Below are 25,743 nucleotides of genomic sequence, written 5' to 3'. Positions count from 1 at the left end.
TGATGAAAGTTTCCAGCTGTTCCCTCAGCCAGCACCCCTCATTGAAATTTCTTAATTACTTTTATGTCCTAGCTCTTTTTCATTCTCAACTTTGTGGTTACCCTGTTATTCAGTGACAGGAACAGACACTGATTCTAAAGCTGTTAATTCAGAGTTTTGCATGCCAGATTAGCATGCACATGTCGGCATCCTAAGTGGAAGGCTTACTCATCTTCTCTGGATGTATGCGTCTTTTCACCACTTTCCCTTTTCTTCACCAAATGGTGTTGATTGGACCTTGATTCGTCGACCCTCAGCAATTTCTCAACACTAGACATTCCCCCTTACCCTTTGGGACATTTGTTCTTTTCACAGCTTTTATTTTCTACATCCTCTATATTCTTCAGACCAGGATGCTCATGCCACAGTGGTCCGACCTCATGTATATTGTATCATTGACCTTTTCCATAGCTCACCTGCATAACCTCTGTGTATCTCATTTGGGGAATTGTCGATTATTGCACACCCGTGCTCTGTTTGTTACCACAGGTTCAAGCCATCTACATCCGGAACCGCTTAGCTTGTATGCAGACTTTGGGCGCACCGTTCCCAGAGGAGATGCATTTCTTCATTAGGAAAAAGACTAAGGAGGTAGTTACAGGACCAGAGCACTCTTTCTGCTGTGGAGGTAGTGAGGCACCTTCCCTCACCTTCTTGCTCTGAAGTCAGCCTTATTGTTCCTAAACAAGTAACCCTGGAAAGGCGAAAGTACCAGACAACCTCGGCTACATCTGTTTGTAACACTGTGAAAGGTTAAAGAATGTTTTCTGAGGACTAAACTCTCTTCTGCTCCAGGGACTGTGTTGCACCATTGATAAAAGCTCAGGTCCTCACCTGCTCACAAGAGTCCAAAGCTGTCCAGCCAGTCTCCTGGACGCAAACTACACCAAGAAGTCAAGCCTCCTTGGAACCAACTCTCCGTTCATCAGAGACCCTGTAGACTTGTTGCTGTGTATTAAGTCTTGCTTCTCCTGTGGACAGTTTCCGCCTAACTAGGCAGGTCCACCTCCTGACTCCTTCAGTCTTCCACGGTAGAGGGCACCTACTGCGCTGCGCAGGTATAGATGAGAGAATGAACAACACCGAGTTAGCCAGCGTAGAGCTTAGGTGCATAAAAAATGCAGGAGATATGCCCCATCCCGTCTTCATAACATAAAGAACAATGGATCAACAAATTATTCTGTCAAGAATATTTAAAAAACATGAGAGATTTGGGTGACTTCAAATTATCAAGTCAAATACATTTTATGAAATCATCACATTAAGGCGAGGGTATCATCTCAGTTGGAAACAGTTCCTTTTATCTGAAAGAAAAGTAGTTATAGATTCCTTACCTTAGAATTACCCCCAGGCGTCAGACTAGATCCGGAGACTTTTTTCGTCAGAAGTACCCCTGCACGTCGAAAGGTGGTGTCGGTCGACTCCGCGTTCGTCTTCGGTGTCATCGGGATGACATTACGGTAGCTACATAGACGCCGCCCTAGCGCGCTGACGTCAGTTCTTTATTTTTCCACGCAAGCAAGTGCAGATTCCGAGAGAGCAGTACCTCCAGTCACTTTTTGACTGACTTTTTCTCGACTTTTGTCAACATAATTTTTGGAGTCCATTGACTCCTTGTGCATGAGGGATGCCCATCTTCAAGGCTTGCGGTTCCTGTCAACGACCGATGTTGGTGATGGATCCACACCGTGTGTGCCTCTACTGCCTGGAGCATGACTACGACCCCAAGTTGTGCTCCAACTGCCGGACCATGGCTCAGAAGTCTTTGTGGGAGGGGTCCTGAAAGCTACTTGAGGCCCGGCAGTTGGCTCCGCATCGATCGAGGTCGCGGTCGCGTAGGAGGTCGAGGGACCAGTCGTGAAGCCACCACCATTCTTCATCCAAGTCTTCGCACTCGGGTCAGGTAAGTCGAAGCACAAGAAGAAGTCGAAGAAGCATTGTCGCGCTTCGACTTCTCCTCGTCCGTCGGCCGACGCGATGAGGGATGCGGGTGGTGCCCCTCCTGTGGCTCCACGTGCGGAGCCCGAGGGGTCGGCTCGGGGTTCCCCTCCTTCCCAGGTCCGGGAGCCACCCCAGCCCAGGTTCGTCAGTTTTATGAAGCGATGCACGCCATCTTTGGGCAGCCCGACTCTGCCGGCGCGCCTTCGGCCCATGCTCTCCTGTGCAGTCGCCGAGGGGAGAGACGCAGTGAAATTTACCATCTGCTGTGGGCTGGATACCGCCGACTCACTAGGAAGGACGATTTCCACATCGTCAGCCCTTCGACTCTACGCCTGGTTGAGGTTAACTGGTTTTTTGGAGGATGTCCAATCTACTCTTATGGACATGCCCTTTGATGGGTGTCGCCTTTTCAGGGACAAGGCAAACAAACGCACTAGAGCGCTTTAAGGACACTCGAGCTACGGCCAGGTCCTTGGGCCTCTCCACCAACCGCCCTGTCCAGTCTCCCTTTCACCCCTTTCGTGGCTACGGAAGGGGTGCCCCACCACGTTCCCTCCAGGGCCACAGGCCGGCGCAACCTGTTCACCCCCAGAGCGACTGGGGTCGTGGGAACCACCTCCGTGCTTTGGGGGGGCCAGTTCACCACCGCCCCCTCTACAGCAGCCTACAAACCTTCCTAGTCCGACCGTTCAGGCCCATCACACGCTAGTGGATGACAGGATTCGCCATCACCTCCCCCACTGGCATATCATCACATCAGACAGGTGGGTTTTGCAGATTGCCCGAAGGGGCTACTCCCTCCCCTTTGAGACTACCCTGCCAGCCATGCCACCTCAGTACCATCGAATGTCGGGGGATCATCTGGCCCTTCTCCAACAGAAAGTTACAGCTCTCTTGGCCAAGGGCTCAGGTCCTGTCTGCTCTCGACCCTGGAGACTGGATGGTAGCGTTGGACTTGCTGGATGCTTATTTTCACATCCCCGTCCTGCCGGCCCACCCGCGTTACCTGCGGTTCACGGTAGGCCACAAGAACTTTCAGTTTACCGTGCTCCCCTTTGGCCTTATCAGTGCCCCTCGGATGTTCATGAAAGTGATGGTGGTGGTTGCAGCTCATCTTCGCAGATCAGGGGTTCCAGTCTTCCCCTATCTTGACGACTGGCTGTTGAAGGCGGGCTCGCACCAGGCTGTTTGTCTCTCACCTCCTGGCTATGGCCGACCTCCTGCATTTGCTGGGTGTTGGAAATGGGATCTCCGGCTGGCCAAGGCTTTCGCCAAAGTCAGTCAGAGACCACCACACCCAAGTCAGGGCAAGGGAGTTACACGCCAAGATAACCCCTACTCACCCTCTAGGTAACGTGGCGCGAGCAGCAAGGCTAAACTTGGAGGCGATGTAGGCTAAGTATTTGCGCACGCACCCCAGCAACAACAACCAAAGGCCCACCACAAAGGAAACTCCACACAAGGTTATATAAAAATAGCCTTTGTATTACACCAAAACACATTAGATAAAACACACGGTGTACTTTACAATGTGCCAGAGGCACGGGCAGAATTTACAAGGGGATTATTTACAAGACAGGGCCACCTGGACCACTGTCAGGAATCAGCAGTTTTAGGAGTAACAATACAATACTTGTAGGCCTAGAACTTAGAACATAGCCTATCAGACAGTACCTTCCGTCCTGGTTGCACGGGATAATGCGCGTGACCTCCTTAGTAAGCTTGAGCGGGCGACCCAGCGAAGCGGCGCGGCTCAGGGTAGAGCGGCGCTGCTCGAGGCTTGGACGGGCTGCCGGCACAGTACAAGCGTTTCTCTGGGGCGACCAATGTGTGCGGCTCAGAAGAGGAGGGGGAGGCAGGATGCGGGCGACCCAGCGAAGCGGCGCGGCTCAGGGGAGAGCGGCGCTGCTCGAGGCTTGGACGGGCTGCCGGCACGAGCTGCCGAGGGGAACGAGCGAGGCACACTTCAGCGAGGCCCCAGGGGCCCAGGGAGATCAGACAAGTCCCATCAATTTGGCAGGGAAGGCACCATAGAGTCCACTGGTCCTGGGACTCTGGTCAGGGGGCAAGCTTAGCATCAAGCCCTTGGGATCACTTATAACAGAAGATCACTGTAACACAAAATAGGACATAAAGCACAAAACCAGTACCCACTGGTAACTGGTAAGTCCCCCCTACGCAATCCTAACCACCCGAGGAACAGGTCACGCAGGGAACCAGGACCTTACTAGCACCACCTGCACTAGCAAGAACAACCACCTCAGTATCACAATACACATAGGGGCATAGACCTGGGGACACAACACATGATGCAGAACCTACATTCAGCGGTGTAAGGAACACATGACGCATCAACACACGTTCAGCGGTGTAAGGAACAGGGCACATAATGTATCAACAACACATTCAGAGGTGCAGAACACAGGGTGCGCAAAACATACTACACATTGTACATTTCCTAACACCCAAAAGCAATAGGACATAGATCATAACAGCATCTAAACCTTTAGCGCAGAACTCACAAAGTCCAGGTTGCGCCACTGCGCCAGAACCTAAACGTAGCAGCTGCCCACTACTTGCTGGGCAGCTGAGGGACAGAACAGGGGGCCTAAACGCTGCAGCTGGCACTAAGTGCTGCGCAGCTGGGGAAAGGCCAGGGATGAAGGAGTGCGCCTCACTCCTAAGTCCACAGTACATGTCCCTAGGGAAAGAAATACCTACACGGTGCAGCTGCCCACTAATTGCTGGGCAGCTGGAAAACAAATCTGCGCCAGGGGCCCTCACTGGCCCCTCAGGAATCAAGACTGAATCCAAACTGCGCAATAGGTTGGAGCCCACCGGCTCTGGAAATACTCATTGCGCACTTTGAGCCCTCCAGGCTCTAGGGACCATGCTGCTGCACACACCACGTGGGAGCCTCGCAGGCCCTGCATAAAGCCAATGCCCCACGGTGGAGCCCTCTTCACAGGCTGTGAATCCATAATGGGTGCACAGGAGCACTCTGGCTCCTTAAAGAAATACATGTCCCCCTCGTTGGAGCCACGGGGCTCTGGGAATCAGCTCTGCCCCTAGGAAGAGCTGTGCGGGGAAGCATGGGCCCATCAGAACAACTGCGCCCCCTTGAGCCATCTAGGCTCTGCAAATACGGGGGGGGGGGCGCCTCTGGAGCCATCCTGCTCCTCAAGCCAACAAATGCCCCCCATCGTTGAGCAGCCCCACTGTCAAGCGGGGGCTGCATAGTAACACAGGGCCTCCAGCGCGTGGGGCCTTAAGTAGGTGCTCTCTCCTCCCCCCGCCTTCCTCCCAGGCAGCTCTACTCACCGGCTGCTTCTCCGGGCGGGGGGTGATGCACCACGCTTCTCCCGGTCCCCCATCTCGGGACCGGGACTTCGGGAGGCGGAGCTCTCGTGGCTCCGGGCGGACACCTCGGCCGGGGCTCCCTCCATTCCATGGGAGCCCCGCAACACCGGCGCTGCACTTTCCTGGCTGCCCCGGGGCTCTCTCCACATCATGGGAGCCCCGGGCGGCCATTGCTCAGCCCCATTCTCTTTCCGGTTGGTCGGCAGGCAGCCAGCCAATCGTGGTGCGGTGGCGGGCGGGACTTCCCTCCAAAACCGGAAGTCCCGCCCCGCGTCAGGCACCGAAGTGCCTGGCTTCCTGTTTTGCGGCGCTCGGGCCGCGGCGGTGAATCTTGGGGGCATTTACGAGGGGTGGCACCCTCGAGAAGCATTCAAAAGGTACCAGCGAGGTGGGCACTCGCTCAGGACCAGATAAACGGGGTGGCACCCGCAATTTAAGAATAAAGTGCAACGAAGCACTCTGGGGCACCAAAAAGGGCAGGAGCGCTTCCCTCCGAGGGAAAACGACAGCGCTCTGCCCAGGAATGCAAAGTAAAGCGCTCACGGGGCGCTAAGGGCAGCCACAGCCCTGGGGCAATAATCCAGCGCTCCCAGCGCTCTCTGAGAGAAGGAAGCGCTTCCAGGCGCTAGGGCAACAGCCAACAATCAGGTCCTGGTAGAGTCCAGGACAGCAGAAGTCCAGGGGCTGGGCAGGGCTCAGGGAGGCAAGCCATCCCTGAGCCCAAGCAGCAGCACGCCCCTGGTAGATTCAAGCAGCAAACAAGAACCTCTTCTAAGAGGTCACAGCCTCTTTTTATACAGAGCAACCCTTTGTCTGTAGGTGCAGGGTGGGGGCAGAACCAGTTGCAGCTGGTTCTGGAGCACTCTTGATGGCCCAACCACCCATTCTATTCACAGGCAGGGCTAGGGTCATCAGTCACACCACAGGGGGGCGGAGCCAGCATTGTGTGGGGAAAACCCAGCCCATCCAGGACACAGGTACACTCCTCCCACACGTCACTCATGCTAATCTCTCCATTCACCACCGGGGCAGACCCACACAGACTTCCTGGAGCCTGGCATCCCAGCCAGCTCCAGCCAATCACACGCCAGGCATATTTTACACTAATATGCCAACTCCTAGAAGTGGCGCTTCCGCACACGACACATACACGCCGCACATACCGTTGCGCAGCATTCACTCTCACGAGTTCGCACATACCAAACTTAAGCATGCACGCCTCACGCATCAGGAACTACCAGGGACACAGACATTCCCCATGCATCCCTATGGGAGGGCAGGCCAGTCTCACTCCACGCACTCAGGGAGCGCACGCACTTTACACTGCGCCACAGTGTCAAGGTGCGCAAAGACCAGAAATCACTACACTTCAAGGCAAAAAGTTCAGGGGTGAACCTGCCAGAAGGCCCAAGTCCAACACGACCCCCTTCCAGCCAAAACGCAGGGGAGACCAATCACCACCGTGATGGACTTCCCTGCTTGGGGCGATAGAACACGGACGCGGGCCCGCACTGCAGGGACACCCTCCGGTTCTACGCCAAGTTAATCCATAAGACAAGCACATCTTTAAAAAAAACACAGGCCCAACTAGGCTACCCCACTGGTACTCCTTAGCTGTCCACGGCTAGGACCAGGCCCTAGGCCACCCAGATACCACTGGTCCATGCCCATCCACAGAGTGGGGGGTAGTAACCCCTGGCCTACAATAGCCATTCTCCACTCCCTTTCTCAGTGTAGTTCCAAACTACCACTGATCCTTCAACCTAGGGTCCGCACCCTCAGGCTGACCAGAGGTCACGGGCACGATTGCCCCACCCTACCTCTACTTCTGAAGCACCCTCCAGAACACAACTCTCCCACCAGTTTAGGACCTGACTTCCTCAGCAGCAGTGACCACAGTCAGACCAGCACAAGAACGGTGTAGTAAGGCGTTGCACTTTGCGGGTTGCCAGATGCGGCGCAGGCGGCGGCTCGCGGACCGCGTCGAGACGGGGACGGCGAGCGGCATAGACTGCGCGGCCGAAGGCAGACGCGGCTCAGTGCGGTGCCTACAGGACACCAGGCTGGTCATGACAGATAGGTCACCACTCCCTTAACTGGTCTACCACCTGGGATTCAAATCCACCGGATGCACAGGGGTCAGACTTCCTCTGACCCCCTTCCAGAGTTCTGCACCCTCCCACTGTAGAACAGGGTCCCTCCACTTAAGGTAGGCCCCACCTGCTCTCAGGGTAGTACCACAACACTCAGCCAAGAACCCTAAAGATCCCTGCTAGGCCTGTACCACCCCTTCTGGGAAACACAGGGTCTCTTCACTTAAGATGAGCCCCACCTGTGTTCACAGGGGTACCCCTAGAAGACAAACCGGCCAGGACACTGGCTACAGTCGCCCTGCCGTCCAGGACAGGCAACCACCTGAACCTGGCTCCCTAACCTAGGGACGCTACCCTTTGGTTAGATGCCTGGCGCACCAGGACTTCCACAAGTTGGAAACAAAAATCTAAGACTTTCTCTCCTCCTTCAGCAGCAAGGCAACCACTGCAGGTCAATACCCCATACAGCTTACCCGGTTCCTTCTCATCAGGCAGGAGTTCCCTCTTGTAACTTCAGGACACTACGTACAATTGCCCTTACGTCCAGATCCGGAAACACCGGCTACTGGCTCCCCAACCAAGGGACGTACCTCTTTGGTCAGATGCCTGGCGCACCAGGACTTCCTTGAGGGTGACCCAACTAATGTGTCGTGTACAAGTCTGCCTGACACTCAGGACAGACGTGGCATCACCATGGTCACTCCCTGGCGACACAACCCTTCTGGTTGGCCCCTGACCCACTGGTTCTTCCACTGGGGAACCTATCCCCCTCACACCCCTCCATCTGGACTTCTGCACCCTCCCAACTGGAGCGGTACTGCCAGACACCAGAACTACTGGAACCCTGGTTACAGAGGTTCCACGTTCTCCAGACACTCTGGAAGATCCTCCTCAAATGACCTATTGGTACAGCCTAGGCCCCCGACCTGATGTTCCCTTCAGAAACAATCCAGGCCCTGACACTGGGTTTCGGGCACCTGGAGACATGCAGTCCCACCCACTCCTTCTCCTCTTGAGACAGGACGTGGGCCCCTACACCGAGACCTAGCTGGGCTACACTGAACCTCTTCCACCACGCAGGGCTGGAAGACACCTCAGACACTCCTTTTGGAATCACTCCATCCCCTATGCCTCTCTCCTCCCAGAACATTACCAACTCCAAAATTCTGTCTCTCAACAGACCACAGAAATCAAAAAGCAGGCTCCACTATCTGCAGACGTTCTTGGGAAAAGTTCAACACACAGGACTTAGGTATCTGAACAAAACAAGCATTCAGCAAGCTCCCCATCCAGAGAACTTACAAACACGTCCAGTGCCACACACCATTCATCCACACACACCCCTCCCCAGACTGGTAAGGCAGTTTCTACCACCCCTGACTTCTCAACCTGACCACACTTGACACAGGTACCATTACTCTAGGGCAGGGACGGGGGACACATGCACTGGACACACTCATGCTGCCACCACTGGATCACACCCTTCTGGTGCATCCAGAAAACACACTGCACATAGGGGGATGATCTACCCTCCCGAGCTAGGGACACCTAACTCAAAGTGCACAAGAAACACATTTCCACAGAAATGACATTTTTAGCAAACTCCATACAATAATCCCCAAAATGTTTTTATCTAAAATGCAGAGTTTTGTGGTGCAGCCAGCTGCTACTAAGGTACAACGCAAACACAAATCCTTATCCCACCGCTTGCCGCCAATGTTGGAAATGGGATCTCCGGCTGGCCAAGGCTTTCGCCAAAGTCAGTCAGAGACCACCACACCCAAGTCAGGGCAAGGGAGTTACACGCCAAGATAACCCCTACTCACCCTCTAGGTAACGTGGCGCGAGCAGCAAGGCTAAACTTGGAGGCGATGTAGGCTAAGTATTTGCGCACGCACCCCAGCAACAACAACCAAAGGCCCACCACAAAGGAAACTCCACACAAGGTTATATAAAAATAGCCTTTGTATTACACCAAAACACATTAGATAAAACACACACTTTACAATGTGCCAGAGGCACGGGCAGAATTTACAAGGGGATTATTTACAAGACAGGGCCACCTGGACCACTGTCAGGAATCAGCAGTTTTAGGAGTAACAATACAATACTTGTAGGCCTAGAACTTAGAACATAGCCTATCAGACAGTACCTTCCGTCCTGGTTGCACGGGATAATGCGCGTGACCTCCTTAGTAAGCTTGAGCGGGCGACCCAGCGAAGCGGCGCGGCTCAGGGTAGAGCGGCGCTGCTCGAGGCTTGGACGGGCTGCCGGCACAGTACAAGCGTTTCTCTGGGGCGACCAATGTGTGCGGCTCAGAAGAGGAGGGGGAGGCAGGATGCGGGCGACCCAGCGAAGCGGCGCGGCTCAGGGGAGAGCGGCGCTGCTCGAGGCTTGGACGGGCTGCCGGCACGAGCTGCCGAGGGGAACGAGCGAGGCACACTTCAGCGAGGCCCCAGGGGCCCAGGGAGATCAGACAAGTCCCATCAATTTGGCAGGGAAGGCACCATAGAGTCCACTGGTCCTGGGACTCTGGTCAGGGGGCAAGCTTAGCATCAAGCCCTTGGGATCACTTATAACAGAAGATCACTGTAACACAAAATAGGACATAAAGCACAAAACCAGTACCCACTGGTAACTGGTAAGTCCCCCCTACGCAATCCTAACCACCCGAGGAACAGGTCACGCAGGGAACCAGGACCTTACTAGCACCACCTGCACTAGCAAGAACAACCACCTCAGTATCACAATACACATAGGGGCATAGACCTGGGGACACAACACATGATGCAGAACCTACATTCAGCGGTGTAAGGAACACATGACGCATCAACACACGTTCAGCGGTGTAAGGAACAGGGCACATAATGTATCAACAACACATTCAGAGGTGCAGAACACAGGGTGCGCAAAACATACTACACATTGTACATTTCCTAACACCCAAAAGCAATAGGACATAGATCATAACAGCATCTAAACCTTTAGCGCAGAACTCACAAAGTCCAGGTTGCGCCACTGCGCCAGAACCTAAACGTAGCAGCTGCCCACTACTTGCTGGGCAGCTGAGGGACAGAACAGGGGGCCTAAACGCTGCAGCTGGCACTAAGTGCTGCGCAGCTGGGGAAAGGCCAGGGATGAAGGAGTGCGCCTCACTCCTAAGTCCACAGTACATGTCCCTAGGGAAAGAAATACCTACACGGTGCAGCTGCCCACTAATTGCTGGGCAGCTGGAAAACAAATCTGCGCCAGGGGCCCTCACTGGCCCCTCAGGAATCAAGACTGAATCCAAACTGCGCAATAGGTTGGAGCCCACCGGCTCTGGAAATACTCATTGCGCACTTTGAGCCCTCCAGGCTCTAGGGACCATGCTGCTGCACACACCACGTGGGAGCCTCGCAGGCCCTGCATAAAGCCAATGCCCCACGGTGGAGCCCTCTTCACAGGCTGTGAATCCATAATGGGTGCACAGGAGCACTCTGGCTCCTTAAAGAAATACATGTCCCCCTCGTTGGAGCCACGGGGCTCTGGGAATCAGCTCTGCCCCTAGGAAGAGCTGTGCGGGGAAGCATGGGCCCATCAGAACAACTGCGCCCCCTTGAGCCATCTAGGCTCTGCAAATACGGGGGGGGGGGCGCCTCTGGAGCCATCCTGTTCCTCAAGCCAACAAATGCCCCCCATCGTTGAGCAGCCCCACTGTCAAGCGGGGGCTGCATAGTAACACAGGGCCTCCAGCGCGTGGGGCCTTAAGTAGGTGCTCTCTCCTCCCCCCGCCTTCCTCCCAGGCAGCTCTACTCACCGGCTGCTTCTCCGGGCGGGGGGTGATGCACCACGCTTCTCCCGGTCCCCCATCTCGGGACCGGGACTTCGGGAGGCGGAGCTCTCGTGGCTCCGGGCGGACACCTCGGCCGGGGCTCCCTCCATTCCATGGGAGCCCCGCAACACCGGCGCTGCACTTTCCTGGCTGCCCCGGGGCTCTCTCCACATCATGGGAGCCCCGGGCGGCCATTGCTCAGCCCCATTCTCTTTCCGGTTGGTCGGCAGGCAGCCAGCCAATCGTGGTGCGGTGGCGGGCGGGACTTCCCTCCAAAACCGGAAGTCCCGCCCCGCGTCAGGCACCGAAGTGCCTGGCTTCCTGTTTTGCGGCGCTCGGGCCGCGGCGGTGAATCTTGGGGGCATTTACGAGGGGTGGCACCCTCGAGAAGCATTCAAAAGGTACCAGCGAGGTGGGCACTCGCTCAGGACCAGATAAACGGGGTGGCACCCGCAATTTAAGAATAAAGTGCAACGAAGCACTCTGGGGCACCAAAAAGGGCAGGAGCGCTTCCCTCCGAGGGAAAACGACAGCGCTCTGCCCAGGAATGCAAAGTAAAGCGCTCACGGGGCGCTAAGGGCAGCCACAGCCCTGGGGCAATAATCCAGCGCTCCCAGCGCTCTCTGAGAGAAGGAAGCGCTTCCAGGCGCTAGGGCAACAGCCAACAATCAGGTCCTGGTAGAGTCCAGGACAGCAGAAGTCCAGGGGCTGGGCAGGGCTCAGGGAGGCAAGCCATCCCTGAGCCCAAGCAGCAGCACGCCCCTGGTAGATTCAAGCAGCAAACAAGAACCTCTTCTAAGAGGTCACAGCCTCTTTTTATACAGAGCAACCCTTTGTCTGTAGGTGCAGGGTGGGGGCAGAACCAGTTGCAGCTGGTTCTGGAGCACTCTTGATGGCCCAACCACCCATTCTATTCACAGGCAGGGCTAGGGTCATCAGTCACACCACAGGGGGGCGGAGCCAGCATTGTGTGGGGAAAACCCAGCCCATCCAGGACACAGGTACACTCCTCCCACACGTCACTCATGCTAATCTCTCCATTCACCACCGGGGCAGACCCACACAGACTTCCTGGAGCCTGGCATCCCAGCCAGCTCCAGCCAATCACACGCCAGGCATATTTTACACTAATATGCCAACTCCTAGAAGTGGCGCTTCCGCACACGACACATACACGCCGCACATACCGTTGCGCAGCATTCACTCTCACGAGTTCGCACATACCAAACTTAAGCATGCACGCCTCACGCATCAGGAACTACCAGGGACACAGACATTCCCCATGCATCCCTATGGGAGGGCAGGCCAGTCTCACTCCACGCACTCAGGGAGCGCACGCACTTTACACTGCGCCACAGTGTCAAGGTGCGCAAAGACCAGAAATCACTACACTTCAAGGCAAAAAGTTCAGGGGTGAACCTGCCAGAAGGCCCAAGTCCAACACTGGGGTTTTCCATTAACGTGCTGAAGTCACACCTGACTCCCTCTCAGAAGCTCCTCTTCATCAGAGCTGTTCTGGACACACGCAGTTTTGGGTCTATCCTTCCAAACAGCGAGTTTTGGATATTAGGGCTATGATTCCGATATTTCAGGCTCTATCCCGGGTTTCGGTCAGTATTACTCTCGGGCTACTGGGTCGGATGGCCTCCTGCATCCTGCTGGTGGACCATGCCAGATGGCATATGCAGACTCTGCAGTGGGACCTGAAGTTCCAGTTGGCCCAACATCAGGTGAACCTGTCGGATTGCGTCCAGATCTCGGAGGGCACTGCACACCAATTGCAGTGGTGGCTAACGAACCAACATTGGGTCGACGGCAGATCCCTCTCCCTTCCTCAACCGGAGTTCACAGTGGTGACCGATGCATCACTTCTGGCATGGGGCGGCCACATGGGGGAGGCAGAAATCAGAGGCCTCTGATATCCAACGGAGTTCGGGCTCCATATCAACCTTCTGGGGCTTTGGGCGAATCGTCTTGCACTCAAAGTATTCCTTCCCTCTGACCGAGGAAGAGTAGTGCAGATGTTCACAGATAACACCACCACCATGTGGTACTGCAACAAACAGGGCATCTTCGGTGTCACCCCCCCACACCTAGTTGGGTCCAGTCCTGCAGTGCACAAATCCTAGTGCACGGGCAGTTACTGTTGCCCTAGCACCCTTACCACTTTCACAACCCTTCCTTTTCACACCTCACATTTTCTGTTCGAGTGGTGGACGCTAATGATGAGAACCTAGGCGGCAGGCGAGTACCTTCCTGCAGAGCCTCCATGGTGTTACTCCCGTGAGGCGTCACCACTCTTTTCGACACTATTTTTTGTGTTCCATCTTTCTACTCTCTGTCCACTTCACTCTAGCCTGTTAGCAGGGTGGTTTGAGACTTATAGAGGGGTAGGGATAAACAGTGCACTCTCTGTTTTCTGTTTTTTGTAATTTTAAAGAATATCTTAAAAGTGGTGAACCTAGTCTAGAAAAACAAACAGCCTGAATGACAGGCAATTGCCCAATCCTGTAAGGACTAGAGGAGGGTTTGACTAGGCACAAATATAGCACCTCAAGGAACAGGTCCTATGTTGTGGCCAACATCAGGTGAACCTGTCGGATTGCGTCCAGATCTCGGAGGGCACTGCACACCAATTGCAGTGGTGGCTAACGAACCAACATTGGGGCGACGGCAGATCCCTCTCCCTTCCTCAACCGGAGTTCACAGTGGTGACCGATGCATCACTTCTGGCATGGGGCGGCCACATGGGGGAGCCCGAAATCAGAGGCCTCTGATATCCAACGGAGTTCGGGCTCCATATCAACCTTCTGGGGCTTTGGGCGAATCGTCTTGCACTCAAAGTATTCCTTCCCTCTGACCGAGGAAGAGTAGTGCAGATGTTCACAGATAACACCACCACCATGTGGTACTGCAACAAACAGGGCAGGTGGGATCGTGGACCCTATGTCAGGACGCCCTCCGCCTCTGGACATGGCTTGGACATCAGGGCAGGTGGTTCAACACCTGGCAGGTTCCCTAAACGCCACGGCGGATGAACTCAGCCACAGGTGCATGATGGATCGCAAATGGCGTCTTCACCCGGAGGTGGTGCAAGGTCTCTTTCAGCAGTGGGGAGTGCCTTGGTTAGATCTATTTGCCACCGAAGAGAACGTGCAATGTCAGCAGTTCTGCGCATTGGAATTTCCAAGGCTGCACTCGCTAGGCGACCGTTTTCGTCACAAGTGAAGTCTTCTATATGCCTTTCCGCCTATACCACTTCTGCCCAGAATGCTGAAGAAGATCAAGCATGAACGGGCCCAAGTCATTCTTGTGGCTCCGGATTGGGCACGAAGAGTCTGGTATCCCGAGCTGCTCAACATGTCCATCAATCCGACTGCCTCTTCAGGAGGATCTTCTGTCACAGCAGCAGGGGACGGTCCTCCACTGGAACCTGTCCAACCTCCACCTCCCTTCGTGGAGATTGAGTGACGGTAGTTGACGTCGTTTGACCTGCCTCCCAAAGTTTGCGATGTTATCTTGGCACCCAGGCGTCCCTCCACTAAGACGGTATACGACTGCAGATGGAACAAATTTGTGGCATGGTGCACAGCAAAGGCTGTGGATACCCTTTCTGCGCCTCTATCTGAGGTTCTCATTTTCCTCCTTTCTTTGGCCCATCAGGGCTCTGCTCTGGTCACTCTAAAGGGCTACCTGTCGGCCATTTCGCCTTCCTTAGGCTTCCTGATCAGCCTTCTCTGTTCAAGTCCACTGTTGTAAATAGATTCCTTAAGGGCATTACTCATCTTTTTCCTCCTGTTCCCTTCATAATGCCGCAGTGGGACTTGTACTTGGTTCTTACATATCTTATGTGTGCTCCCTTTGAGCAGCTACATAACTGTCCTATCAGACTTCTCACTTTGAAAGCTGCCTTTCTGATGGGTATCACCTCTGCTAACAGGGTGAGTGAGCTACAAGCTCTTTATTCCAAGCCTCCCTTTCTGGCTGTCCATTCGGACAAGGTCGACCTTAAAACTAGACCTTCCTTTCTTCCCAGGGTGGTTACTTCTTTCCACATTGGCCAGACCATCCCTTTGCCCACCTTCTTTCCTCCTCTGCAGCCTTCGAAAGAGGAAAAGAGGCTCCACCGTCTGGATCCAAAACATGCGCTTTCCTTCTACTTGGATCGCACCAAACAATTCCGGGTGGACGACCAGTTCTTTGTTGGTTACGTGGGCACTAAGATTAAGCCTTGCAGAAACGGCCATCTCCAGGTGGGTCGTTTAGTGCATCAAAGCCTGTCATTCTTTGGCAAAGAAGGAGCCACCAGTGTGGCAGCTTTGGGACGAGGAGTCCCCCTCCTCGTTTGGGACGAGGAGTCCCCCTAAATGACATCTGTTAGGCAGCTACGTGGGCATCGCTGCACATGTTCACCAAACACTACTGCCTGAACAGTCAAGTTTGGAGAGACAGCTTCCTTGGCCACTCTGTTCTCCAGCACTTTCTGGTGTGAAATTAGTTTGCAGACACACCTCTGGGGTTGGTATTGCTGAGATATCTATTCTAAGATAAGGAATCTATAACTAACTGTTTCTTTCATAGGAACAAGTTACTTACCTTTTGTAACAATATATTTGTAAGGAACATAGGTTAGTTATAGATTCCTTACTGGCCCACCCATCCTCCCCGTTCTGCGAACTGACTTCTAGAGTTAAGGACTTCCTTTCAGGGCCCTAGTTTTGTGCAGCAGTGGTCAGTGTCTTGCATGGCTCTGTGCTTCTAGCGTGGAAATTTGTGTACAGAAATGACGTCAGCGCAAGAGGGCGGCGTCTATGTAGCTACCGCAACGTCATCTCAGCGACCACGACGACGAACGCGGAGTTGACAGATGCCACCTTCTGATGCGCAGGGGTACTGCTGATGAAAAAACTTTCCGGATCCAGTCTGACGCCTGGGGGTAATTCTAAGGTAATGAATCTATAATTAACCTATGTTTCTTAGAGATATATCAATACTGAAGGTAAGTAACTTGTTCATTAATGCATATGTAGCACTAAAATATTCGAATGAGACAGAATGTTATGTATGATTATATATTTCAGTTTGTTCAAGCAGTTAATAGATAATTTGTGGCCCTGTGATCAAAAACTTGCTTGTGCAGAAAAGAAGTAAATGAAAAATAGCACATGGAAATAAATGAAATTTGCAACGCAAACATCATATACAAATGAAGAAATGATTAATAAAAAAGAAAGGCAGTTGATGGCATTGTTGGACACAAAAGTGGTTATCACTGGGCCGATGCACACTCGGTGAGCATCTGATAATTAGGATGGGGGAAAAAATTCCCCAAGTGGGAATAGCATGAAAATAATATGGGTTACAAGTTAACAGAGGGACTCCGTACCAATGAGTTCCCAAAATGCAGAGTCCAAAATTAATTTTGATTGAGTGTCAAATCATAAATATTAATGTAGACAATCCAGCAGGGTATGTGGCATCAGCGTACATGAGCAAGAACATGCAACAGTATTGACGGAAGGCCTGGTTGCCCCCACGCTCCTCGCTTCTCCTTCTCTGAGCCCCCTGCTGCCAGTGCCTGAGCCTCCTGCTGCCTGCTTGCCGTTCCCGGCGCCCCAGCCGCCGCAGGGCAGCCCGCCAAGCCCGCACAGACTTTCCCGCCGCTACCTGCCTGCGGCCCCGCCCCCCCGCGAGCCGATTGGCTCACACGCTCCCGCCTCCCTGCGAACCCTCCCTCCCGGCTCCCTTCTTAAGGGGGACCTTGAATCCTCCTCGGGAGTGACCACTGCGCCTTCGGCCTGGTCGCCCCCACGCTCCTCGCTTCTCCTGCTCTGAGCCCCCTGCTGCCAGTGCCTGAGCCTCCTGCTGCCTGCTCGCCGTTCCCGGCGCCCCAGCCGCCGCAGGGCCGCCCGCCAAGCCCGCACAGACTTTCCCGCCGCTACCTGCCTGCGGCCCCGCCCCCCCGCGAGCCGATTGGCTCACACGCTCCCGCCTCCCTGCGAACCCTCCTTCCCGGCTCCCTTCTTAAGGGGGACCTTGAATCCTCCTCGGGAGCGACCACTGCGCCTTCGGCCTGGTTGCCCCCACGCTCCTCGCTTCTCCTGCTCTGAGCCCCCTGCTGCCAGTGCCTGAGCCTCCTGCTGCCTGCTCGCCGTTCCCGGCGCCCCAGCCGCCGCAGGGCCGCCCGCCAAGCCCGCACAGACTTTCCCGCCGCTACCTGCCTGCGGCCCCGCCCCCCCGCGAGCCGATTGGCTCACACGCTCCCGCCTCCCTGCGAACCCTCCCTCCCGGCTCCCTTCTTAAGGGGGACCTTGAATCCTCCTCGGGAGCGACCACTGCGCCTTCGGCCTGGTCGCCCCCACGCTCCTCGCTTCTCCTGCTCTGAGCCCCCTGCTGCCAGTGCCTGAGCCTCCTGCTGCCTGCTCGCCGTTCCCGGCGCCCCAGCCGCCGCAGGGCCGCCCGCCAAGCCCGCACAGACTTTCCCGCCGCTACCTGCCTGCGGCCCCGCCCCCCCGCGAGCCGATTGGCTCACACGCTCCAGCCTCCCTGCGAACCCTCCCTCCCGGCTCCCTTCTAATGACGCCCCCTGAGCGACCGCGCTGCGGACGCGCGCAGCGGGAGCACCGAATGAGCGCCGAAGGTGCGCCAAAGGTAAGCCCGTCTGCGCCCGTCCGCGCCGGGACCGCGCCCAGTGCCTGGACCCCTGGCCTCCACCGACGGAAGCCGACCCGACGGACCTACGACGCTACCGAACTCAACGCACTAAACGCCGGTAGAATCCCAGGCTGCTACCGAGCCACCCCGAGACGCACCCACGGACCCTTCAGCTGCCACTCCTGCAAGTTCACCTGCACTCGGACCTACACCACACCAGCACCGTCCAAGCCGAACTCCTGCAGCAACCACCTCAAGTGCATCCTGCTCAACACCCGCTCCGTCCACAGACACGCCGTCGAGCTCTGGAACCTGCTCGACACCACAGCCCCAGACGTCGCTTTCCTCACGGAAACCTGGATGAACGCCTCCTCAGCGCCCGACATCGCCATCGCCATCCCAGACGGCTACAAGATCATCCGGAGGGACCGCATCAACCAGACTGGAGGAGGCATCGCCATCATCCACAGGAACACCATCCGCATCACGACCAACACCGACGACACCCTCACACCCGCCGAGCACCTGCACTTCCAGATCCACACCGACCCCAAGACCACCCTCAGAGGCACCCTGATCTACAGACCGCCGGGACCACGCACACAATTCAGCGAGGACATCGCCGACTTCGTCAGCCCGCACGCCCTCTCCTCCGCTGACTACATCCTCCTCGGGGACCTCAACTTCCACCTGGAGAACAACAACGACCGCAACACCACCACCCTGCTGGACAACCTCGCCAACCTCGGACTCAAGCAACTGGTGACCACCCCCACCCACTACGCCGGACACACACTCGACCCGGTCTTCTCATCCAGCAAGGACATCGCCTTCAGCCACGCCACCGGACTCCACTGGACGGACCACAGCTGCGTCCACTTCAGATTCAGAAGGACCACGATCCACCATCACCAGCAACAGGCTGCACGCAGAAGCTGGAACAAGATCACTGCCGACCAGCTCGCTACTTCCCTGAGCAAGAACCCTCCCACCAGCACAACGAACCCCAGCCAAGCGGCCACCAACCTCACGAAATGGATCAGCGACTGCGCAGACGACCTCGCCCCTCTGAAGACCCCGCCGAACAGACCCGGCAGCAAGAAAGCCCCATGGTTTAACGACGAACTGAAGAGCTCCATGAAGAACTGCAGAGCACTCGAGAAAACCTGGCGCAGAGACCCAACACCGGACAACATGACTGCCCTCAAGCTCGCCACCCGAAAACACCACCAACTGATCCACGCCACCAAGAAAACCGCATTCAAGGAACGACTGGACAACAACGCACACAATAGCAAGGAGCTCTTCAACATCGTTAAAGAGCTCTCCAACCCCAACGCCGGAAACAACGACATCACCCCTTCGCAAGACCTCTGCAACTCCCTCGCCTCCTACTTCCACAACAAGATCGCGGACATACACAACAGCTTCTGCACTCAACCGACGCACGCCACGATCGAACCACCGCCCCCCACCACCACCCTCCACGCCTGGACCCCGATCAGCACCGAAGAGACCGTCCGCACGATGAACTCCATCCACTCCGGATCTCCGACCGACCCCTGCCCTCACCACGTCTTCAACAAGGCCGATGCTATCATCGCACCCCACCTGCGGGACATCATCAACACCTACTTCGACACCGCCACCTTCCCGGAGAGCTGGAAGCACGCAGAACTCAGCGCTCTACTAAAGAAGCCATCAGCCGACCCCACCGACCTCAAGAATTACCGCCCCATCTCGCTGCTCCTGTTTCCAGCAAAAGTAATCGAGAAGACCGTCAACAAGCAGCTGGCTGCCTTCCTCGAGACGAACGGATCCCTCGACTCCTCGCAGTCTGGCTTCCGGGCCAACCACAGCACCGAGACCGCCCTGATCGTAGTGACCGATGACATCCATGCCCTGCTCGACAACGGAGAAACAGCGGCCCTCATCCTCCTGGACCTCTCCGCGGCCTTCGACACTGTCTGCCCCCGCACCCTAGTGCAGCACCTCAGCAACGTCGGAATCCAGGAGAAGGCACTGGAGTGGATCATCTCCTTCCTCGCCGGAAGGACACAGAGAGTCCGCCTCCCCCCGTTCAGATCAGAAGCCACCGAAGTCATCTGCGGCGTCCCTCAAGGCTCCTCACTCAGCCCAACCCTCTTCAACGTCTACATGAGCCCCCTCGCAGCCATCGCACGCCAGCACAACCTCAACATCATCACCTATGCCGACGACACCCAGCTGATCCTCTCCCTCACCAACGACCCCGCCACCGCCAGAGCCAACCTTCACGAAGGGATGAAAGAGGTAGCCGAATGGATGAAGAACAGCCGCCTGAAACTGAACTCGGACAAGACGGAAGTCCTCATCCTGGGATCTTCACCCTCCGCCTGGGACGACTCCTGGTGGCCCTCCGCCCTAGGCAACGCACCCAAACCAACAGACCCCGCACGAAACCTGGGCTTCATCCTGGACTCCTCCCTCTCCATGACCGGACAAGTCAACGCCGTCTCCTCGTCGTGCTTCAACATCCTGCGTATGCTACGTAAGATCTTCCGGTGGATCCCCACCGAGACAAGGAAGATGGTCACCCAGGCCCTCGTCACCAGCCGTCTGGACTACGGCAACGCCCTCTACGCCGGAACCACCGCCAAACTCCAGAAGAGACTCCAGCGGATCCAGAACGCCTCAGCCCGACTCATCCTGGACATCCCCCGTCGCAACCGCATCTCCAGACACCTGAAGGACCTGCACTGGCTCCCGGTCAACAAGAGAATCACCTTCCGCCTCCTCACCCACGCACACAAAGCCCTACACAACGAAGGCCAAGGATACCTCAACAACCGCCTCAACTTCTACGCTCCCAAACGCCAGCTTCGATCGACCGGCCACGCCCTCGCCACCGTCCCCCGCATCCGAAGAGCCACCACAGGGGGAAGGTCCTTCTCCTACCTCGCCGCCAAGACCTGGAACTCCCTCCCGACCCACCTCCGCCTGACCCAGTACCACCTCGCCTTCAGGAAGCAGCTCAAGACCTGGCTGTTCGAGCAGTAGCGGACCCCCCCTAGCGCCTTGAGACCCCCCGGGTGAGTAGTGCGCTTTATAAATGCTTTGATTGATTGATTGATTGAAGGTCTCTTTGGACTAGCACTGTGCTGTTCTGCTACTTATTTCACCATTTCTGATATTACATTAGCAAGAATCTCTTCACCAGAAACAACAAACGCCTGATTTTCACCGCAGGAAACCTTTAGAAAGGGAGAGGAGTCCTGCATCATTTCATCACAACAGGAAAGTCCTCAGGAACATCTAAACATTGACTCCTCCCTTCCTATCTCTCTGATACCCACTAAAATAGGAGCAAGCATTGCCAATTACCTGGAAGAGTAAGAGACATAACAAAAGAGAGGGTTTGCCATCCATTAAACTGAAATGCTAGTCAACTAACAAAGCAGTGCCATCTGGAATCTACAGGGAACAGTGATGTTCTCTTGAAAGGGACGGTCTGCCAACATTCTTCATTTTTTTCTGATTAAAAAAGAAAGATCAGAAATATTTATTTGCTTTAGCTTATGCATTGTTAGATTAATACTGTAATGCGCTCTTAAAAGTGGAAATAAAATCTGTCTATACTGGAAAACTACTCTGCAAAGGTAACTAATTCTTTTCTTCTCTTACTTGGGATCCAACTCAGATTTACAAGTTTAAGTATTTTCTGTTGCCAGGAGTTTTCTAAGATAAAGAATTTGTTGAAAACCAGGATAGAGGAGTACCATGAACTTCCTTCACTCTCGTCCCCTTCTGCATTGACCAGATTTCTAGTCTCCTCTTCGTAGACAATGTGATGATTCTCAAGCTTTGCCTGGGATGCTTAGTCCTCACACACCACTCCTCAGTGTGCCTCTAAGAGATGGGAAGTGGTTCATGAGCTAACGCGGTACACAGTTCATACCCACTTTACAACCGGCAATATTCACCCGGCATTACATCAAAGAAGGAGCAGTGAGGGGAACACGATAAAGGGGTGCCCTCCACTCATACAGTTAAATAATCAAAGAAACCCCCTTCTCCAGCATCCATACCTTACACCATAAGCATCAGCATTTGCCTAACATGTAAAATGCAAGGCTTTCTTAGACCAGCCAACGTCTTGTTCATAACGGATGCTTTTGTTTTAGAAGTAAAGCAATGGTGATTGCTGTAAAAAAGAAGAGAAACCTCACATAAGCAACCAAGATAGCACTACTGGATGTTCATTCCAGTGGGATGGGCTTCTCCTCATAGCTGTGATCTTAAGCATGCAGGGAAGAAGGTCTGAGTGTCTGACCTTCCATGAGCTCAAAGTAATCGCTCTATCTCTGATGTGTTCTTAGTAATGTCATGTCCGTGCATCATTATTTGTCTTGTCTGGTTCTCTGTTCAGAGAGACATTCGCCACAACAGTCTCATGAAAGTAAAAAATGAGTCCTAGGGGCCATCCAAATTTTAATTATATGGTGCCTAGGTGCATGGCTAAAACATACTACTACATGTTACGATCTGTGTGTTATGTCTGGACAACATGTATAATTGCTACCATTTTTCATGGCAAATTCCTCAGGGCCAGAGGACCAAAATATCAACCCATAATGGACCGCAAACATGAACATAGAGGAAAGAGGGACAGGTGGAGTCAAGAACATTTAGTAGCAACTAATGTGAAAGTGCTTTGTGTTGGCACACACAACAAAAATTGCGTATGTATATACATTTACCGCCTGACCCCAGGCTGAAAGCCTACCCAAAGTCCAGATATTCAGCATTCTATTTAGTTTTTCCTTTCAACCACCAGTTAAAAACACCTTACCATTATAAACAGTAAAAGGACTGTATTGGACCATCGGAGAAGCGCTGTATGACATATTACTGTGCCCGCGTGACCACATTCAAACAGAAAGATTCAACCATACCCAAACTCGTACCTAGAGTGAACATGTTTGCAAGCTACCTTCCTGATGCCATGCGATGCCCCAAAGCTACCATCTGAGCAGTAATCCTTTTTGCTAATGCCTAGTAGTTCTAAGATACGGAATTTCATGATAAGGATATTGTTTAACAATGGATTATTTAGCAAAATTGTAAGTAACAAACAACCAAATGTCCCTGTGGTGTCAGCGAGGCCAGTAGATACACATACATTGACTTATCCAGACCCTGCACGCCTTCATATCCCCATCACAGTGGTTCCTGAGGAGAACTTTTATGTCCATGAATACATTCATAGCCTTCCTGTAGGCCCACTTCAAGTTTCGGGCTCAGTCCTGGTCCAAGTCCTCTCCTGCAACTTTTCATCTTCACGACCAAAGTCCTCTACTAACTCAAAGTGTAAACGCAAACATAGGAAAGTGAAGCTGGACTCAAACCCATCCTACACTCTGCCTCCAAAGAGAAGGCTCAAGGGCGTCACTCTGTCACTTGCATTCCTTTGGGCTCTCCAGCCACGGAAAAGATTCCTCAGTTGGTGTGACGCTACATCCCAAAGTGCACAGGGCATCTTTCGACATTGGAGAGTACGCTGGCTAGATCTTTTTGCCACAATTGAGTATATGCAGTGCTGACAATTTTGTACCATGGAGTTTCCACAAGCCCATAAAGGCTTTGCAGTGGGCTCTGTAAAAGGATATTTAGTGGCCATTTTGGTCTTTCTCTGTTTGCCAAACCCATCGTCCTCATTCAAATCATCTATTGTAATGAGGTTTATAAAAGGTTTGACACATGTTTCCTCCCAAGGCGTATGTGATACCACAGGAAAACCTTAACGTGGTCTTGGCATTTCTCATGTTTATGCACTTTAAGCCAATACATTGCTGCTCATTGCATCTCCTCACCTTGAAAAGTGTTTTACCCTTTTTGATTACACCAGTAGGATGCATAAGTGAACTTCAGACACTTTCAGTGGACCTGCCCTGACAAATTGGTACTGGAGACTTGGGTAGACTGCTAGATGCTGTCTTGCTGAGGACTTGGGCACCCTTCTAATCAAGTCTTGACCCCACATGAGGCAATCCATCACACTCAAAAAAGGCTTTAAGCTTTTACATTGATTGCATAAAGAACCATGGAGTGGCCGATCAGATTTTTGTGGGGTTCACTGGAGCAAAGAAATGGAAGACTGTGCATAAGAGGACCTTGTCGAGGTGGACTGTCCTCTTCTTTAAGATCTGATATGCCCTGGCCAATAAAGAGCATACCAGAGGTCTGAGACCCACATTCTACCTGGGCTAAGGTTGCTTCCACTGCATTGGCATGCAGAGGGCTGATCCGTAGCATTTGCCAGTTTGTAATGTGGGTGTCAGTGCATACGTTCATGAAGCACTACTGCCTTGATAACCAGATCGGATGACAAGGACATTTTACCTACAAGATTTTTTAGTCTGAGCCCACTCCACAGATCCTCCACGTTGGGAAGATGCTGCTGTGGTATCTATTCTAAGGGGAGGAATCTGAGGTTTAAAGTATCCATCAGAAGAACAAGTTATTTATCTTTGGTAACAGTCTTTCTGCTCTATTTAACCATGAATTCCTCACCACTCTTCCACCTGCCTGTTTTGTGGAGTGAATGAAAACCAACAAAAGAGTGACAAAATCTTTAAATACAAAACAAAAGCAGTAGAGCAATTCCTACCACCTGAGAAAGAAGAATGAATAGAGAACAGGAAAACAATAGGTAATGCAGTTATAGAGTGGTAAGAAAAGAACCCTCAGGCTCCAACTGAAAGTCGGATGCCAGTTGTCTTCATTGGGTTCTTAGAGGAATAGTGATATAATAACCACAAGTGCTAGAAAAAGTGAATCTAAAAGGAGTGTGGACTACTCCCAAGATCAGAAAATTATTTTAATTGAGGGGTAGTTCTAACTTCCTCAGATCTTCCCACAGTAGCCCCCCAGAACCCAGCCTCCATCAAGTGACCTGCGCCGCGGGTCGAGTCCGGTGGCAGCCATAACAACGAGTCCACGCGGCCTCGCCCGGGACGCGGAGCCACAGCACCAGGGACTGCCAACTGGCCCACAGGTCAGCCAGGAAGACCTATGCAGCAAACGACAACTGGGTCTTGGTGCGGAGGGGGCAGACCAGAGGAGTGGCGATTGAGCCTACAGAGGCCACGCGCAAAGTGACAGCAGCCCACCTACGGGGTCACACGTGTGGGCCCGACAGGAGAGATAGCAGGCCCCGGACCGCGTATTCGACAAACCGCCTTATTCACAAGCCCATCATAGGTCCTGGGGATCATTGAGTGACTCTGTGGACACAAAGGGGACTACTGGACTAGACGGGAGCGGACCATGTCCTCCGCAAACCGCAGAGGGGGACGCACCATCCCCGAAATGCTGGCCAAAGGAACACCCAAGGGGGACAAGAGCCCCAACAAACCGGCGCCACCGAGCCAGCCGAAGGATAAAGATAGGGACGAGGGAGAAGCTCCAGCAACGAAATCATTTATGGAGGCCCTGTTTGCATCTCTCAGGGAAGATATTCAAACCCTCAGGCACGATATGGCGGGAGGTAGTAAAGAGCTATGCCGCGACATAGACGACTTAGGAGCGCGAGTAGCGGCAGTCGAAAACAATGAGCAGGCTAGGAGTGAAGAGGTGGAACACCTGCAGCAAGAAATCATCAGGCTCCATGAACAGCAAACAGACCTACAGGCACACGCGGAGGACCTTGAGAACCGCTCTAGACGCAATAATGTGCGGGTCCGCCATGTACCATCCAAAGCGGAGGGGGGGACGTCACGGCATACCTGCAGGACCTGTTCCGTGAAGTACTGGGGGAGAGCGAGGACTTTGAAATCCAAATCGACAGGGCCCACAGGGTGG

General features: G+C 53.9%; 1 protein-coding gene across 2 annotated transcripts in view; it reads left to right on the top strand.

The window, feature by feature from the left end:
• The window catches only part of DNAH2 (dynein axonemal heavy chain 2), a 3,497,426-nt gene that overhangs the window by 3,300,367 nt on the left and 171,316 nt on the right, over positions 1-25,743 (top strand). The gene's annotated exons all lie outside the window — the stretch shown is intronic.

The sequence above is a fragment of the Lissotriton helveticus genome, chromosome 12 (assembly GCF_964261635.1).
Source record: "Lissotriton helveticus chromosome 12, aLisHel1.1, whole genome shotgun sequence".
Lineage (NCBI taxonomy): Eukaryota > Metazoa > Chordata > Amphibia > Caudata > Salamandridae > Lissotriton > Lissotriton helveticus.
Note: the sequence above shows the minus strand (reverse complement) of the source record. Positions and strands in the feature narration are given on the sequence as shown.